Genomic DNA, 18,765 nt, shown 5'->3' with positions numbered 1-18,765 from the left:
GCGCTTATATAGGGCAAAATCCCGCCCAAACCATAGCGCGAGCTGTCCGCGAGCGCAACAAAAAGCAGCAGCGCGAGGCAAACTAAGCGGCGCGAGGCAAACTAAGCGGCGCGAGCCGCTACCAGAACATTCTTTTCAAAAAAGGGGGGCAAAACTAAGCGGCGCGAGCGCATGCCAAACACAAACCAGGCTGTCCTTTGCCTGACCCCTGCAGAGTTAACCCTTTCACATCCTTAGCTCCCCAACAACCACATGTAACCCTGTGCTATTTACACAGGGTTTTTTCAGTATAAGATTTTGAGGTTTTTATTATACCCCAGCAAGAGATATCTAAATGCCTCAATTCCTTAAATAATTTGTATCTTTAAATTATTTTCAAGAAATTCATTTCCATCAGATTTTCTGTAAAAGTTATACCTAAATATCATCTACGTTTTTAGTTTGTACGACTGATTTATTTGTGCTTAATTTATATTTTGTGATTTTCCTATAATCTTCAATCTCTTTCAATAAATAAGGCAAAAGATGATGATGCATGAAGATCATTTTTAACACTATCTTTACTGTTTGGGAATCCTTTTATATTTCGATTATTTCTTACCTTTTATTTTTCGATTATTTCTTATATTAATTGCTAATGATTCAATAGTCATATTAGATGAAAGCAATTAGAGCATACGTTGGGGGCCACAGTTCTAGCTGATGAGGGAAAATACAATGCCATTATTGCTTAATATTATTGTTTTATTAAGAAATCTCCCACCCACCCTGTCAAAGGCCTTCTCGGCATCTAATGACAGGGTAAGCGAGGGGAGCATCTATTTTTCTCTGTTAAATTTAAAATATCAGTTCATCTTCTTGTATTTTGATCTTTTTAGAACATAACCTATTTGATATGCGGGTATAACTGAGGGTTTTTTTTTTTACTCCTCTGAGCTAGGATGGCTGCATATATTTTTATATCATTAAGAAAGAAAGCAGTAGAAACAAAGTTAAGGTTTTCTCTTCATTTGTAACAAAGAAGCAGTACTGCATCAAACAACAATTAACTTGCCATTCAAAAAATGTGATCTACATGCTAACATGTCCTTGCGGACTACAGTATGTAGGACGCACTACGAGACAATTACGCATCCGAATAGAAGAACACATGAGAAACATTAAAAAAGGAGCATTAAACCATAGTGTACCCTTACATTTTTTAACACATCATAATAAAGATGCAAAATGTCTCAAATTTTTAGGGATTGCAAAAATAAATAGCTTTTGGAGAGGGGGCAACCTTTTAGACCAGTTAGGTAAGGCTGAAATGAAATGGATTTATAATTTAAAAATGGATTGAATAATGACTATGAACTTTGTCATTTTCTCTAAATTATTATTTTTTAATTATTTATTATGATATATATATCAATACTTTGGTTTTATATATATTTTATGATGTATTTTATAAAAATGGTTTTATCTAGTGTATAAATGATTTTGAGGCCTTTTTCTTATCGTTTATTTATCGGTATATTAGTACTTTCTTTATCGAATTCTTACTATATTTTTATAAATCCATTTCAGGAGACAATGTATTTTTAAGGCAAGAAGTTTAAATAGCCCCCTAACTACATGGTCAATTAATGTGGATGGTGATAATAATTTTATACCACACATGCGAATTACGCAAATATTTATTCATTTATATTCTTATCCTGTATATTTACATATGATCTATTATATAGTTGTTATCTTATAGATTTACTACTTATGATAATGTATATTAACTAATTTATTCCCTTATAGTATTAATGATAAAGACCTACATTTTAAAATACAATTAAGAACTGTTTCAAATATAATTAAGGATTGTTTTGAATATATCTAAGGACTATTTTAATATGATTCTATATTGTGATCCTGTTTAATTAATTTATTAAAATGCATATACTTTAATTATAATGAAGAACCCAATTATGGACAATTGACAAATCTATGTGGACAATTTACCATTGATCTAATCAATTAAAGACGGCTATAAAGGAGCACAGAAAGGGATCCACCAACGTACCTGAGGAAGTATAGCACGAAACGCGTCGTACGTTGCACGTTGTGACAGAGGAGAAGGAGGACGTGACTTTTATTTGCGGATATACATTCGGCTGTGCAGCAGTGGATGAACGCGGGACGCCGTGATTTTGAAAACTGCCGCTAGTCCGATTATTTATTTATTTTATATATTAAAGTATTCATCTTTATCTCACCCTCGCCTCCGGATCTGTGCTTTGAAGAATTTGGGAGTAGTTACCTTGATTTCTCGCTCTTCTTCCGAGATCACGAAGTTTTGAATAATTCTACGGTGGAGATTGAAATTTATTCGGGAGACGAACAATCCCTCCCGCTCACCCCACTACGCGGTTTATGGGCTTGAATAAGTCCCACCAAACGTAAGGGTCCATTTTGCCTGTTAGATATATACACACAACTATTTTGATGAATTACACTATGATGTTTTTTTCTTTTCTCTTTGTTTTATGATTGAATTTTACATACTGCTCGGATTTCCTTGAAGCTACATTGAATTGGTATCATTTGCATTATTTATACTCACTTGGTGTGAGGGGCGCGGTCACCTATATATGTTTATTGTAGTTTTTCTTTAACAAAGTGGGGATTTGTTCTGAGGTGTACCAGCAGCACATTCACATTTATTTATTTATTACATTTTTTGCTTGTATATTTGTATCTTATATTATTTATATAATTCTATTGCGCACTACTCACGTTTTATTCTGGTGTGATTTTATGTTTAAAAATGATATAGATTAAGGAGGTAAAGTAAGAGGGATTGTGTGTAGAAGATTACATATCAATGGCTGATAGGTATGGCTGTGATTGATGGGTTCAACAACCTGTGGGAGTTTGTCCCTCACCGTTTTCACTCTGGCCAATCAGCATTTACCAGGGGAGGGGCAAGCATTAGTGCCGACACCACTTTAAACTGTCAGTTGCCACAGTTACAAACTGATAAGAGCTGTAGCGTGACACATCGGCAGTTAGCTCATATACAATAATGCAAGTTAATAGTTTATTTTAGCGCAGGACATGTACCGTTATGAGGTGGATTGGAGAAGCTGTAGTGGCTATTGTAGTGTTTTACAGGGACTGCAGCACACATTTTGTCCCCTGCTCCTGAGTAGAGTCCTGCCCAGGCCTAGTGCCCCACTACTACTACCCCACTACTACAGCACCTCTTTGACCATCCTTATTCTGGGGGAACCTTTTTAACATCTTTTTCTTATAATATTGGGGGAAATTCAGTCCTCCACAGGGCTGCATGTGTGTATCATCTGCCAGTGCCTGTCTGCCCAGGTCCAGTGCCCTACTAATGCTGCTGCTGCACCTCTTTTACAGTCCTTATTTTGGGGGAACCATTTTTATAAATTTCTATAATATTGGCGAAATTCAGTCCTTCTCCATGGGGCTGCGTGTGCCTATCATTTGCCAGTATCTGCTTGTCTAGCCCCAGTGCCCTACTACTAATGCTGCTGCACCTCTTTGACATGCCTTATTTTGGGGGATCCTTTTTAAAAAAAATAAAATAATAATTCTATAATACTGGGGAAATTCAGTCCTTCTCCATGGGGGTCCGTGTGCCTATTACCTGCCATTCTCTGCCAGCTCAATGCTCTTCTATTGCTACTACTTTGACCGTCCTACCTCTGGGGCGGGGAGAACCTTTTTTTCTTTAAAATGTATATAATGAAAGTCGAGTCCAGAAGGTGTCACGAACCTCCCTCTTTGGGAACGCACCCCGAATGTCATTCCTGAAACAAAAACTATTTTGACCACCATAATATATTAACTGGGTAAATCTTTTGTTTCCTCAATACATTATTGTTGTGTTTTGGAGGAACATAATCTTAAAAACGTATCTCAAATTAATAGTAGATATAGATCTGGTTATGTTACACTTTCTGGTTAAAAGATACAAAGATTCATATCACTTAACGTATGTAATTCAAATTAATAGAAGACACTAACGCGTTTTAAAAATGTTTTGGCATATTAAGTGGGTAAAGGCTATTTGTAATTTCCACAATATCATAGGACTTTGACGGCACCGTGGCATGCGGTGGTGGCGGCGGCGTTAATTCTTCTATATTTCTAAAACACAGATTTTGTCTCCAATTAGCTTAATTTTACTTCTAAGGCTTGATTTTTGTCAGTTAACAGATAAAAATTGTTAATCGTCATCCAGATTTGTTTTTCAACAATTGTATTCTGTTTACTAATAAATTAATATCTGCCTTAATTTATTTTGAGTTAGTTATTAATTCTTTAATTTCAACCAATATACCATTTAAACAGCTTTTTTAACAGCTCTGGAGTGACTATTACTTTCAACCTAAATAGTGGATGTGTGAATTAATGAAATTTCCATTAATGATCCATCTTCCCCTTCTTCAGAGACTGGAGAATCCTTGCTTCTGATCTTTATTTCCTTTTGGAGAAGCCTTTCTCTGCTGCAACTTTTTAGATTACATTTTAAGACAGATTTATTTGAGCAGACACGGATATAACAATATCGTGAATCAACCTTTAATATAACCACTGTGGGCCTAGTTATTCCGTGCAACACAGCAGTTTCAGCTTTCATCAAATCTCAGATAGTAAACTTATAGTTTCACAGCTACTACAGACCCTCAGTTGAATCGGGTTTAATTTAGCCCTTTAGGCAAATATTGGGACTATTTAATGTTTGAGAATAGTTCCTTATGTCCTAATTTCTACAGTTACAACATGCAAGGGATTTGAAAACAGAAGAAAGAAAAGAGAAAAGAAGATAAGCCTAATATCTTAACTATCATACCAAATTTGTATTTGAATTTCTTTTAAGACCATGAGACTTTTGTAAAATAAAACAGAAAAGAAAAGTTATTTTGCTAAACATTTATTGAAACTTTATTTACATGTCAAAAACAGGTCAACTGAATCTTTTTAGTAAAAAATAATTGAACTAAAACCAGCATGCCCATAACCGCTACAATAGCCACACTCATTATCATTGCCATTGACATAGATCGAGGGACCAGAATGGATTAGGTGTTTAGAAAGTCTACACTTGGAAAGGCAGCTCTTAAGCATGAGTTGCTTTTTTCCCCAGAACAGGCAGTGACATTATAAGTCAAAATCAGATCTGAATACACTTTTTTGGGGGTGCTCACAATTGTTATGAGGCACTTTCTTTGAGGCTGCGTTGTCTCCCATGTTTCGGCCAGCTCCACTACTCGTCCAGCACACAAGAGTCTGTAGCCGAAATAGTGGCTCACTTTTCTTCCCACTCCATTTATGACCCAATCGTCAGCCATTAGGTGGGCAGGACTGGACGCTCTTACCACGATATGTTGTATATCCCTCCATGTAAGAGCTGGGTTTGCCTCCAATGCCAAAGCAAGGATCCCGGCAGCAAGTGGAGCGGCGGCTGAAGTCCCGGTGTGTTGATCTGTACACGTGTGGCGTATATCGGTGGTAACAATAGTCCCTTCCTCACCACCACCACTGCTGTAAGTGCTTGTAAGTTTGCATGCACACGCCTCACTGTACCAAGGGACCGTTCCGCGTTTTGTGGCATCCCCAACAGCAATAGTGTAGATACTGTTGGCGTAGCCGTCACTGTTGCAGTTGTCATTATTCCCGCCACCGTTTCCAGATGCCCAAACATAGACAGATCCAAGGCCACCGCAGCCATTTAATACTCCTTTGTAAAATGCTTCAGAAGACAACACTTCTGGTCCATCCAGTACCTTTCCATCATCAGTGGGACCCCAGCTGGCGCTATAAATGTCAATATGCTGTGGGTTAAAACTCAACGACTGAGCTTCAACAATGTCTGTGTCCATCCCATCCAGCATTCGCACACCTCCTATTCTAGCGTTGTATGCTACTCCAGCGCCGCAAATATCATTATTGGCAACTGCTGCCACCTCGCCTGCGCAGCGGGTCCCATGGTGGTTCTCATTAGATGGGTTATATCGGGGCTGAGGGTCAGGATCATTGTCATTAAAATCGTAACTCGCCTCCGGATCATAGTTTAATGCGAGATCGGGGTGGTCCTTTTCAAGTCCGTCATCCAGAACGGTCACCACCACACCTCGTCCGGTATATCCACGGTTCCAAGCAGTCTGGATGCCCAAGTCAAGATTTTCATCCTTATGCAGGTACCACTGCAAGCTGAAGAGGGGGTCTGTGGGAACCACATTAGACTGTCTTTTCTCCCTTCTCTTCAGCGTCTGCTGCTCAAACCAGCTAACCTTGGGTTCTTTTTTCAGTTGAATATTTCTACCCCAGTGAGGGCTGAAGGATTTCCTTTGAATGCCACGATGAGATAGATGGTAGAAATCACTGCCAAGCACCACCTGCAAAACAGTTAATGCTCATAAAACATAAATACATCATTTGAATAATAAATTCAATTTGGATAAAACACGCTGTGGTCTTTTATTTAGCGTTATAAAATATTACAAATCAACGTATTACTTATGAACATAAACAAATTGTAACCACATAAACACTCTTGTCCCAAGCTTTAAACTAGTCCCAGGCCATCCGCCCTAAAGCCAACTAAACAACAACCATTTGTGGTCCATCCCATAAAAACCACGGCCTGCTCCACCATACTTTGCAGATTCAAATTAAAAATATCATAACTGATGTCTGACAAATGTATTCCATTACTTCTGTAAAGACCTTCACAGTCACCTTCTAGGTCCACATGCTTTAAACTTTAAACTAACCCCCCCCCCTTCCAGCGCCATAACTTTCTGCATGGACCTATCCTAACCAAAAAATATCAACTTTGTCATTTTCAAACCTGAGGTTTCCTCCACATCTCCTAAAATTATCACCGCAAACCACATCTTCCACTTGTAAACCTGAGCCGCCCTGCTTGTTGAAAGCCACTAACCTCACCAACACGAAAAGCTCAAAAAAAGGCAATAACAAAAGCAATTTTAAACAGACACGCTTCAAAACGGTTTCAACAAATTTTACCTAAACATCAACTCATGCAGTAACTCATATAGAGGTCTCCTAGAGTCCTGTGTTTAATACAACCAGAGCCCTTTAAAATCAGTCTTAAAAAGAAATCTTTAAAAACATTGCTTACCTAACAATTTAAAGAAAAAAAAAACCATAATAAACACCTATTAATAAAAGACAGTGAAAAACCCTTCTTCATTATGTCCAAAACAAACGCCAATGTCTTCTCAATGCTAGCAGCCACAATATTCGTAAAACACGATCACAACTTCCATGCCTTTTTATAGATATCCCAAATGCTCGCAATAAAGATCTAGCAATTAAAACACTTATCTGGGTGAAGTCAATTCTCAAATGCTCTTTGGAAAGTTCAACCCTTTCTTCTCTGCTTGAGGTACCACCTTCCCGAAGAGCTGAAAATCAAAGCATGACAAGGCGTTAGCTAGAACGTTCTTCTTCCCCGGGATATGCTTAGCTTCTAACCAAATATGATTGATCGAACAAATGTAAACTAAATGCTTTAATAAATTAATCACACAGATTTAGCCTTCAATGTGTTAATAACCCAAACCAATCCCATATTATCGCAGTTTAATAATATTCTTTTATTGCACCATAAGTGTCCCCAAAATTCCAACGCTGCCACCACCACCTGCAAGCATTTTTGGGGTCATTTAATTGCCACCCATTTACTCTGCCAAAAAATACCAAAAGAAAAAAAGAGAAAAGGATGAGCTACCCGGTACGGTCATGACATCTATATAGTTTCCCACCTGTAAATGCAAAAACATCTTCTCATTAAATACATAACTATTAAGTCACTTAAATTCAAAAATACATTTGTCAGTGGTGACATTAAATCACATAAAAGCTATATATTCTCTGATCAAATATGAGACAAACTGATTAAAGAGTTATTTCTGTAATGGGTAAAATTCAGCAAGTGAGACAGCAGCCCAAACAAAAAGCCAACTTGTAATTATTATAGAAACGGCACAAATTCTTAGTTGATGACAGCCAGCGTCTCCAAATGTCAGGTTAGCTTGATTTTTGGTTTTGGAATCCACACAAGGTAAGAAATCTGAGTCTATGCTTTTCCTTCCTTCAAGCATGCGAGCACGGTTTAATTGTTTTATTATTTAACATAAAATTTCCAGGTACTTAAAATCTAAATTTGTAAAATATAACAAGGAAAAGGTATTTTTGCCAAATAGTAAAAGGAATTTTATTGATGTAACAGTGCTATCCGCGTCAGGTTGGGTCTCTGCTCTCCCTTGTTGAATTTGTCCTCATCAGCGTTCAAAAGCAGAGGAAATCTCCTCCCTGCGCAGGTTCCAGATCTGATTTAGAGCACGGTGGTTGCCCATCAGACGGGACTGGGGTCTACTCGTGATCTTTTTCGTAGATACCAGTGAATGAAAACCACCAGTGGTCCCATAACCATTACAATGGCCGCACTCATTATCACTGCCACTAATGTTGTTTGAGGGATCCGGATGAATGAGGCGTTCTGTAAGTCTACACTTGGGGAGTCAGATCTTACGCATGAGTTGTCTTTTCCATTATATTCGTATAAAGGGGAACAGGAAGTGCAATTATTGGCAGACGACCCTTTACACGTAAAGCAGGATGGGTGGCAAGCGGCACAAGAACGAACAAGGTGAAAGCTGCTGGGCTCTGACACCTCTGCTCTCTGCGTAGACTTAAAGTATTGGGCAGGGCAGTAAGATAGACAGAGCTTTCCAAAGGTATAATATGGTGCCAAACATTCTATGCATGACCCATTTCTATCCCGCCTCAGACACTTTCTCATGACAGACTTCTTGATTTTCCTGGACATCATGTGTTCATCTGTCCCGTACAAAATCAACGTGACGTGATGTAGAAATCCGTGGTTGGTGTAGCTTCCTCTGTTCCTAAATTCTAAGGTCCAAAGGCCCAATGGATTTTCATCCCAAGATTGTGTGGTCATGAAGGACCAATCTCTGTACCCATCAGTGCTGGTATCATGTGGTCTCTTGCCCATCAGCACAGAACGGGTGCCCATAGGACTGGTAAGATAGATTTCCAGGTCACCTCTGCGACTGTAGCTGAGGGTCATTTGGGCTTGGACATGCTCAAGGGATGTTATGTGATTGGGGGACCCAGAACAGGCAGTGACATTGTAAGTCAAAATCAGATCTGAATGCACTCTTTTAGGGGTGCTCACAATTGTTATGAGGCACTTTCTTTGAGGCTGCGTTGTCTCCCATGTTTCGGCCAGCTCCACTACTCGTCCAGCATGCAAGAGTCCGTAGCCAAAAAAGTGGCTCACTTTTCTTCCCACTCCATTTATGACCCAATCGTCAGCCATTAGGTGGGCAGGACTGGACGCTCTTACCACGATATGTTGTATATCCCTCCATGTAAGAGCTGGGTTTGCCTCCAATGCCAAAGCAAGGATCCCGGCAGCAAGTGGAGTGGCGGCTGAAGTCCCGGTGTGTTTATCTGTACACGTGTGGCGTATATCAGTGGTGATAAAAGTCTCTTCCTCACCACCACCGCTGCTGTAAGTGCTTGTAAGTTTGCATGCACACGCCTCACTGTACCAAGGGACTGTTCCATGATTTGTGACACCCCCAACAGCAACAGTGTAGATACTGTTGGAGTAGCCGTCACTGTTGCAGTTGTCATTCCTGCCACCGTTTCCAGATGCCCAAACAAAGATAGATCCAAGGCCACGGCGGCCATTTAGTATTCCTTTGTAAAAAGCCTCAGAAGACAACACTCCTGGTCCATCCAGTACCTTTCCATCATCAGTGGGACCCCAGCTGGCGCTATAAATGTCAATATGCTGTGGGTTCAAACTGAACGACTGAGCTTCAACAATGTCTGTGACTATCCCATCCAGCATTCGCACACCTCCTATTCTAGCGTTGTATGCTACTCCAGCGCCGCAGATATCATTATTGGCAACCGCAGCCACCTCGCCTGCACAGCGGGTCCCGTGGTTGGTCTCATTAGATGAGTTATATCGGGGCTGAGGGTCAGGATCGTCGTCATTAAAATCATAACTCGCTTCCGGATCATAGTTTAATGCGAGATCGGGGTGGTCCTTTTCAAGCCCATTATCCAGAATGGTCACCACCACGCCTCGTCCGGTATATCCACGGTTCCAAGCAGTCTGGATGCCTAAGTCAAGATTTTTACCCAGGTACCACTGCAAGCTGAATAGGGGGTCTGTGGGAACCATACTAGGCTGTCTTTTCTCCCTTCTCCTCAGCGTCTGCTGCTCAAACCAGCTAACCTTGGGTTCTTTTTTCAGTTGAATATTTCTACCCCAGTGAGGGCTGAAGGATTTCCTTTGAATGCCACGATGAGATAGATGGTAGAAATCACTGCCAAGCACCACCTGCCCAAGGTTGATGAAACCGAATTTTTGTGCAATACGTTCTGCCTCTACAGAGCCATCAGGTATGTGCACTGCCCAGCTATTTGTGTAAATCTCCAAAGTAAAGATCACATGGATCAGAACAGTAACAACGAAAACCAGAGCTATGCTCCTCATCTTGTACTGTCAGCTTACAAAAGCATCTGTTGGCCTAACGGCCAGTGCTTTTATAACCTACACTATGTCACAGTAGAAGGGCGTGGCACATCTGTTACATCACAATAGCAGGGCGGGGCTCGGAACTCTCAGCGACAAGCAGGCTAGAAAATGCTTACAGTTATGATGTCAATATATAATTCTGAACCAGTAGCGTGTGATATATATATATATATATATTATAAACACGGTATATATACACACACATATATATATATATATATCACACACAGACTACCATTCTAAAATATGGGGTCACTTGGAAAATAACAATTGCAAAGGGGTTTTCTAACGATTGATTAGCCTTTTAAAGTTAAACTTGGATTAGCAATCACAACGTGCCGTTGGAACGCAGGAATGATGGGAGTGATAAAGAGCCTCTGAAAAATCAGCCGTTTTCAGCTACAATCATTCAGTCATTTATAACATTAATGATGCCTGTGCTGTATTTCTGATGCATTTCATGTCATTTTAATAGACAACATTTGTTTTCAGAGACAGTTCTATGTGACCTCATACTTTTGGATGGTGGAGTTAGATATGTATATATATATATAGATAGATAGATAGATAGATAGATAGATAGATAGATAGATAGATAGATAGATAGATAGATAGATAGATAGATATAATGCCAATATATTAGTGGTAATATAAACAAAACTCTTGGGGACTCTTATCAAGAGAATCTAAGAGTAATAAAGTAACAGAGTAATAAAGTGACATTTAAAGAAGCGACCTGATTAAGGGTTAAAAATTGTGTAGAAAGGGCACGAGAAGACAAGCAGTCGCAGGGTCAACCCTTGAACACTGAACAAGATGGCTCCGGATATAAAAACATCAAATCCATGGCATGTAGCTGTATGTCCTAGCAAGGTCTTGGGATAAGAACGGGATCGGCATATTGTTATCCGGACGACTGAGTGAAGATGCGACCAAGGACTGATTAAGGTCGGAGTCTGCAGTCAAACTCTATTCCTGTGTTTCCTGTACAAAATTAAATATGATTTAATGATCTTTTTTTTCCCCAGTGTGATACAGTGTTAGCTAATGCATACACACATATATAACCCTGGGGACGGTCACCTGTGGGATCCACAAGGTCCTCCATGATGACCTTATTTTAATGAGAATATACACTAACATTAATCTAAATGCCTATATTATGTGTTTCAATCGTCAACGTGCGCATGCCCAAAGCGCTTTTCACAGGAGTGTGTACTTATGCAGGTTCTGGTACCCTAAACACCTACTTAATGAGTAGACCATCAGGCTACGAGTTATTCTTTTTCTGCTTGTAACAAATACGTGTTTTTTTTCTTGCAAGGGTTCAAAAACCTACTTTCTTGTTACCATCCGGTTTCAGCTCAGTCATTTTGTGACATAACATTGTATAACATCATACGTTTATAATACATCTATAATAACACAAGACAGGTGGAATTAATATAATCATTGATAACCGTTCATCGGACTTTTAGTCACAAGCCACGTATTGATAGCGAAGTCACTATAAAAACAAAGGGGTAAACTAGCAGTTTTAATGGGTTAACAACTTCCATGTCTGCTTACGGTGAATACTTCACTCCAGTGGCGACTCTAGAAACAATATATAGGGGGGGAACACAAGATACCACAGTCAAACTGGGGGGCATTCATAATTTCCAAAAGTAATGTGCTATGGAATTATACTTTTGTTATTGGGCTAAAATAATACTTGATCATTCAACATGGGAAGCCTGAAGCCACAATTGAGTGCGACTAATCCTTGAAATAAATATTATAACACAATAAATAACTTTTCCACTAAATGATTTCAGGGCCTTGAACATTTTGTCCCCTGAGGTCACTACAACTTCAGGAGGGCATTTTATCTCTGGATAAATATAAATTAAATAATTCCTACTGTAAGTTAAGTGCCAGGAACAGATGACCAAACACACACACCAACACAGGCTCTGTCACACCAACACCCAGACACACACACCAACACAGGCTCTGTCACACCAACACTCAGACACACACACCAGGACAGGCTCTGCCACACCGACAACCAAACATACACACACACCAGGACAGGCTCTGCCACACAGACACCCACACACATCAGGACAGGCTCTGCCACACCCACATCCAAACACACACACACCAGGACAGGCTCTGCCACTGTTAGCAATCACACTCCTATCATGCCAAGTCAGCCAGTGTATGCTGGTACAGGGTGGCTGTAAGTGATGGGCAGACCCCATACTGCTGGCAGCATCAATAGACAAGGGGGGCAGCTAGCTAGGTTTCAGCATGTACTGGCTGACTTGGCATGATAGGAGTTTGATTGCTAACAGCAATCAAAGTCCCATCATGCCTAGGTTCCAGCACTTACACATCCAACCAGTAAATGCTGAAACCTAGGCATGATGGGACTGTGATTGCTGTTAGCAATCACACTCCTATCATGCCAAGTCAGCCAGTACATGCTGGTACAGGATGGCTGTAAGTGATGTGGAGACCCCATACTGCTGGCAGCATCCATAGACAAGGGGGGCAGCTAGCTAGGTTTCAGCATGTACTGGCTGACTTGGCATGATAGGAGTGTGATTGCTAACAGCAATCACAGTCCCATCATGCCTAGGTTCCAGCACTTACACATCCATGCTATCACACACACACTCATTCATTCATATACTCATTCATTCACAGATTCATTCCCTCAATCACACATTCTCATTCAAACTCCCTCCCCACCCCTTACCTGCACTGCAGCTCCTGGACGCTGCTCACAGACTTCAGCAGAGGGCGCATACATCTATGCACAGACATGTAGTCCATTTAATCTGTAATAACTGACAACTGCTCAGATGATCTTTAGTCATAATATAAACACAAGCCACATATTAATAGCCTGATTTATACTTTTTATGCCGACTATCAGTTTTAATGGGTTAACTACATTTCGCCCTCACAAACATGGCAGCTCCTTGAGATGAGGTACAGATGGCAGACCGCGGGAGGGCACTGGGTGTACAGAACGGCACTAGAAGCATGAAATAAATATGTAACAAAAAGTATTTGTTGTTCGGTTTTGTATATAATCCGGTCCCTCATCTGATCGCTGCACAGACACCAACATGTTTAGTGTGGCTGGTAACAGGCGGTGACCCGCCAACACGTCCTCTTCATGCGGAAGCTTTGTAATGTGTATATATATATATATATATATATATATATATATACACACACACACACAAACACACGAGACCAGAGCTCTCCTCATTCCACGGTAAGCTGGACGCTGTCACTTTGACCGTGATGATCGTGTTTCCGTGCTGAAAAACATCAAAATTTGTGCATATAGCCCTTCATATAGTCCATACATTCAAAGAGTCTGACAAAACTAAAACCGACAGATTAAAAATGATCATTTACGTTAAGTAAATAGAGACCGGTCCGTAAACTTACAGTCTAGAGGATATTTCGATTCAATGGCCACCATCCTAGATCAAAATGCAAAAGTTAACACATCCACCACTTTTGCTCCGGTTGCCCACCGACTTGATGAAAGGTTACATATTATGTTTAAATAATTCCATAATTGGAACCCTGCTATGTGTACCCAATAAGTAGACACAACTACCTTGAACTGAGTACAGCAGGAATGAACAGTTTATTGTTGTAAAACATAGACTGATATAGCCACAGAACTTCATTAACATAAATTAACATTGATAAACAGGTAGACAACCCAACCTTTAATCCCCTTTAGCTACCGAATATCCCCCTGGTAGCCATCCTGTTAATGGGATTACTTTACACAATGGAGTTCCTGCCTGTTTGGCAGCCAGGCTGGAGCCATCTCTGAGTATCTTGGGCCCCTGTATGACAGGTAATTCTGTCTCTATTGTCTGGTACTCTCCTACAATATTCGGCAATTTACTACTTAATCATGTTTTTCTCGATGCAGTCTCATCACCTGCCCCACGTATCTTGTCCATCACAGGTAAGAGGTCGCAACTCATCATACGGGAAGGCATTCTCCAGGTAATTGTTGTAAGCGTGATAAAACATGGACTTCACTCGATCCCTGAGGATGACAAAGGAAAAAAGAAACATTAATCGCCGAATGTTTAACTAGACTCGGGCAGAATAAAGGTATTTGGCGGTACTCAGAGGCGTATCTACTGAAAATAGCGCCTATGGCAAGCACTGAAATTGCGCCCCTGTCCAAATAAAAACCCATTTACTAGCCCCTGCTGCCTATATATTAGTCCCTGCTGCCGATAGCGGGTATAGATCAACACGCAAACCCAGATCAATTGAAATTCACTTGTGATCTCAGCACTGAAGGTATATATCAAATAAACAGAATCAGACATACAAGTCCTGTATTTGCAGGTATACAATAATAATATATGAAACGTAGCAGCGCAGGTATAGATCAACTGAATAAGACATATTAACCCTGTATTTGCAGGTACACATAAATAATGTATGGAAACATAGCATAGCAGATATGGATCTACAGCATAACACAAAAACCCAGCTTTGCAGGTAAAGATCAATTGGAATTCACATAAAAACACGGCATTAAAGGTATATTTAAAACCCCCTAAATTACAGGCATAGATCACAGGTTGCACACCGCAAAGCCAGCCCTGGCGTCCACACTGCCCACATAGAACCTGGCCAGCACCCAGATTACACACATAAGATTTGCCATCTTTGTCCCCAAATAGCCCACCACAAGTCAACTTTGTCCCCAAACAGTCCGGCCAGTGCCATCTTTGTCCCATATACACCCTGCCTGTGCCATCTCGGTCCCCAAGGCTCAAACCTCCTGCTAGTGCCATCTTTGCCCTTCCACAATTATACATCTATGATACACAAACACTTTTACAGTCACTCACTAATTCACACTTTAATTCAGAGAACTCATCCACACATTAACTCATGCTCTCCCTCATTCAGACAATTCATCCACACATTAACTCATGCTCTCCCTCATTCAGACAATACATTCACATATTAACTCATGCTCGCCCTCATTCAGACAACTCATCCACACATTAACTCATGCTCTCTCTCATTCACTCAATGCATCCACACATTAATGCACACTCTTTACTTATATCTACCCCCCTCCCTCATCACTTTTTAACCCCCTCCCTCCCTCATCACTTTTTAACCCACCCCCTCCCTCACCACTTTTTAACCCCCTCCCTCCCTCCCTCCCTTACCACTTTTTAACCCCCTCCCTCCCTCCCTTACCACTTTTTAACCCCCTCCCTCCCTCCCTTACCACTTTTTACCCCCCTCCCTCCCTCCCTTACCACTTTTTACCCCCCCCCTCCCTCCCTTACCACTTTTTACCCCCCCTCCCTCCCTTACCACTTTTTACCCCCCTCCCTCCCTCCCTTACCACTTTTTACCCCCCTCCCTCCCTCCCTTACCACTTTTTAACCCCCCTCCCTCCCTTACCACTTTTTAACCCCCCTCCCTCCCTCCCTTACCACTTTTTAACCCGTAATATGATGTCATATTTCGGTGCCCAGCAGTGAAGCAGCGGGCACCAGCGAGCGGCTTTTAAACACTGATGCGGAGGAGATAGAGGGGCGCCTAGCAACCACTCGGCGCCCCTCTATCTCCTCCGCATCAGTGTTTAAAAGCCGCTCGCTGGTGCCGGCATTTCATGCAGAGCGCCGCAATATGCCGGCATATTGCGGCGCTCTGCATGAAATGCCGGAACCGGGATGGGGGTAGAGGGCTCGTGGAGGAGAATGAGGGGCGCCGAGCGGTTGCTAGGTGCCCCTCTCTCTCCTCCGCATCCAAAAAAAAATAAAAAAATGCCGGTGAGTGGCATTTAAAAGCCGCTCACCGGCGCCCCCCTTGGGATGGCGCCCATGGCACGTGCCATGGCTGCCATACCCTATATACGCCTCTGCTTGTGGAATATTCTTCTTAAGATGAGAGAGCTGGGGACACTCCCACCATATATGAGAGAAAGATCCAATATGGGCCGAACACCGCCAGCACATATCTGAATTTCTGTTGCTAATTTTCTTAAGTATACTTGGAACTAGGTACCAACGGTATAATACCTTAATATAGAGCTCCATCAAGCTTATCGAATGAACATGTTTGTTAACTAGCAAAAAAGCATTTCGCCATTTCCCCAGCTCGAACTCGATATTAATATCTCTTTCCCACCTAAGGGTTGGTAAATCTTTCTCATCAGTGGAGAGTCCTTGTATTAATTTAGTTGTACTTGAAATTTGTTTTTGTTTTTTATGTGTGGCCAGCCAATGTTCGATATCAGGTTTTAATTCTAATTTTACCTGCTTCATGTAACTCTTAATTCTCATATAAGAATAGAACTCAGATGCTGGTAAGGAGTAACAATCTCTGATCTGAGAAAAAGACATAAGTAACTCTCCTGGCAATATATGTTTTCAAGACACCGAATACCACTATTGAGCCAGTTAGTTAAATCAATATCTTGGATATAGAAGTGTATAACTTCTATGGGAGTAGAGAGTGAAAGAAGAGAGTTTAGATTCGCTTTCTTTTTGAGTCTATCGATCGATCTTAATGTGTCATATATTATAGGGTTTAGTTTAATTACCCCTTTTAAAAGAGATATGTCTACCCAGAATAAGGAGTATAGTTTGCACTTCCTTATATCAGCTTGCTCTATTTGTATCCATCTAGGAAGGTTATTTGAAATGTTATCCCATGCAAGATAGTGCGTCAGCATGGTAGCCTCATAGAGGTTAATAACGTTTGGGTAAGAGATACCGCCCCTGTTAAGTTTTTTGGTTAAGATATTATGAGCTATTCTTGGGTTTTTTTTATGCCAGATAAATTGATCGATAGATTGTTGAAATTGTTTTAATATATTTGGGTGTACTCTCAGGGGGATTGTTCTGAAGAGATATAATAATTTGGGAAGAAGATATCCATTAATTAGGTTTATTCGTCCAACCCAGGAAATTTCAAGATTTTTCCATGCAAGGAGGTGTATCTTAGATTTTTCCTTAAAGGTTGTATAGTTACAATTTATAAGTGAAGGGAGATCTTTTGTTAACTTAATTCCTAAGTAATCAATTATTTGCCCTTCCCATGCTATATTATAACAAGATCTAAGTTCTTTTACCTCATCCTGAGAGAGGCCGATCGTAATTATCTGTGTCTTCCCAAGGTTAATTTTATAATTAGAATAACGACTGTATTGATCAATTAAATTAAAAAGTGTAGGGATAGAAGAAGGCAAATTTGTCATAGACAAAAGAACGTCATCTGCATATAAAGAGATTTTAAATGAATCCGAGTCTATTTCTATGCCAGAGATATCCGATGTTTGTCTTATTGTTTCTGCTAGAGGTTCGATGCTTAAAGCATAAAGTAGTGGGGCAAGTGGGCAACCCTGACGGGTTCCATTTTTAATAAGGAACCAGACAGAGTCCAACAAGTGGCCCACCACCTTAGCGGTAGGGTTTGAATAGAGTGACATTCCACAGTTTGTGAATAATCCATCAATACCAAAATTCCTTAAAACTGCCTCTAAAAATCTCCAGTTGACCCGATCAAACGCCTTTTCGGCGTCTAATGCCATAAAGGCAGTTTTCAATTGATAGAGATTAGCCTTATGGATAAGGTTTATAATTTTTCGGGTATTATCCGACGCACTTCTACCCTCAACAAAACCCGTCTGATCCTTATGGATGATATACGGGATAACTTTATTCAACCTTTGTGCTAAGATTTTGGAGTAAATTTTAATATCGAGGTTTATTAATGAAATAGGCCTATAGTTCAAAGTTGAGGTTGGGTCCTTACCCTCTTTCAAGATCGGTATAATCGCAGCTTGCAAAAGTTCTAAATGAAGCTGTGCTTTTAAGTATAATGACTTATAAAGTCTTAATAATAGTGGAGCTATAGTCTGGTGCAATAGAGCATAGAAAGGAGAAGAAAATCCGTCTGGGCCTGGTGCTTTACCTGGCTTTAGTTCATTAATCGTTTTTGTTATTTCCGTTAGTGTAAAGGGTTGATTTAGGTATTCCCTTTGCAAACTTGTAATTTTAGGGAGATTAAAATTTTGTAGATATGAATCTATTTCTTGCACAGAGTGGATCGTCTCGGGTAAATTATATAAAGATTCA

General features: G+C 40.5%; 1 pseudogene; it reads right to left on the bottom strand.

Annotated features, from left to right (window-relative positions):
• Window positions 1–2,245: 2,245 nt before the first annotated feature.
• LOC149281700 (proprotein convertase subtilisin/kexin type 4 pseudogene) lies at window positions 2,246–10,573 on the bottom strand (annotated as a pseudogene).
• Between the last annotated feature and the right edge of the window lie 8,192 nt (window positions 10,574–18,765).

This window comes from Sceloporus occidentalis, unplaced genomic scaffold (assembly GCF_023333645.1).
Source record: "Sceloporus occidentalis isolate IW3139 unplaced genomic scaffold, rSceOcc1.0.p SCAF_128, whole genome shotgun sequence".
Taxonomy (NCBI): Eukaryota; Metazoa; Chordata; class Lepidosauria; order Squamata; family Phrynosomatidae; genus Sceloporus; species Sceloporus occidentalis.
Note: the sequence above shows the minus strand (reverse complement) of the source record. Positions and strands in the feature narration are given on the sequence as shown.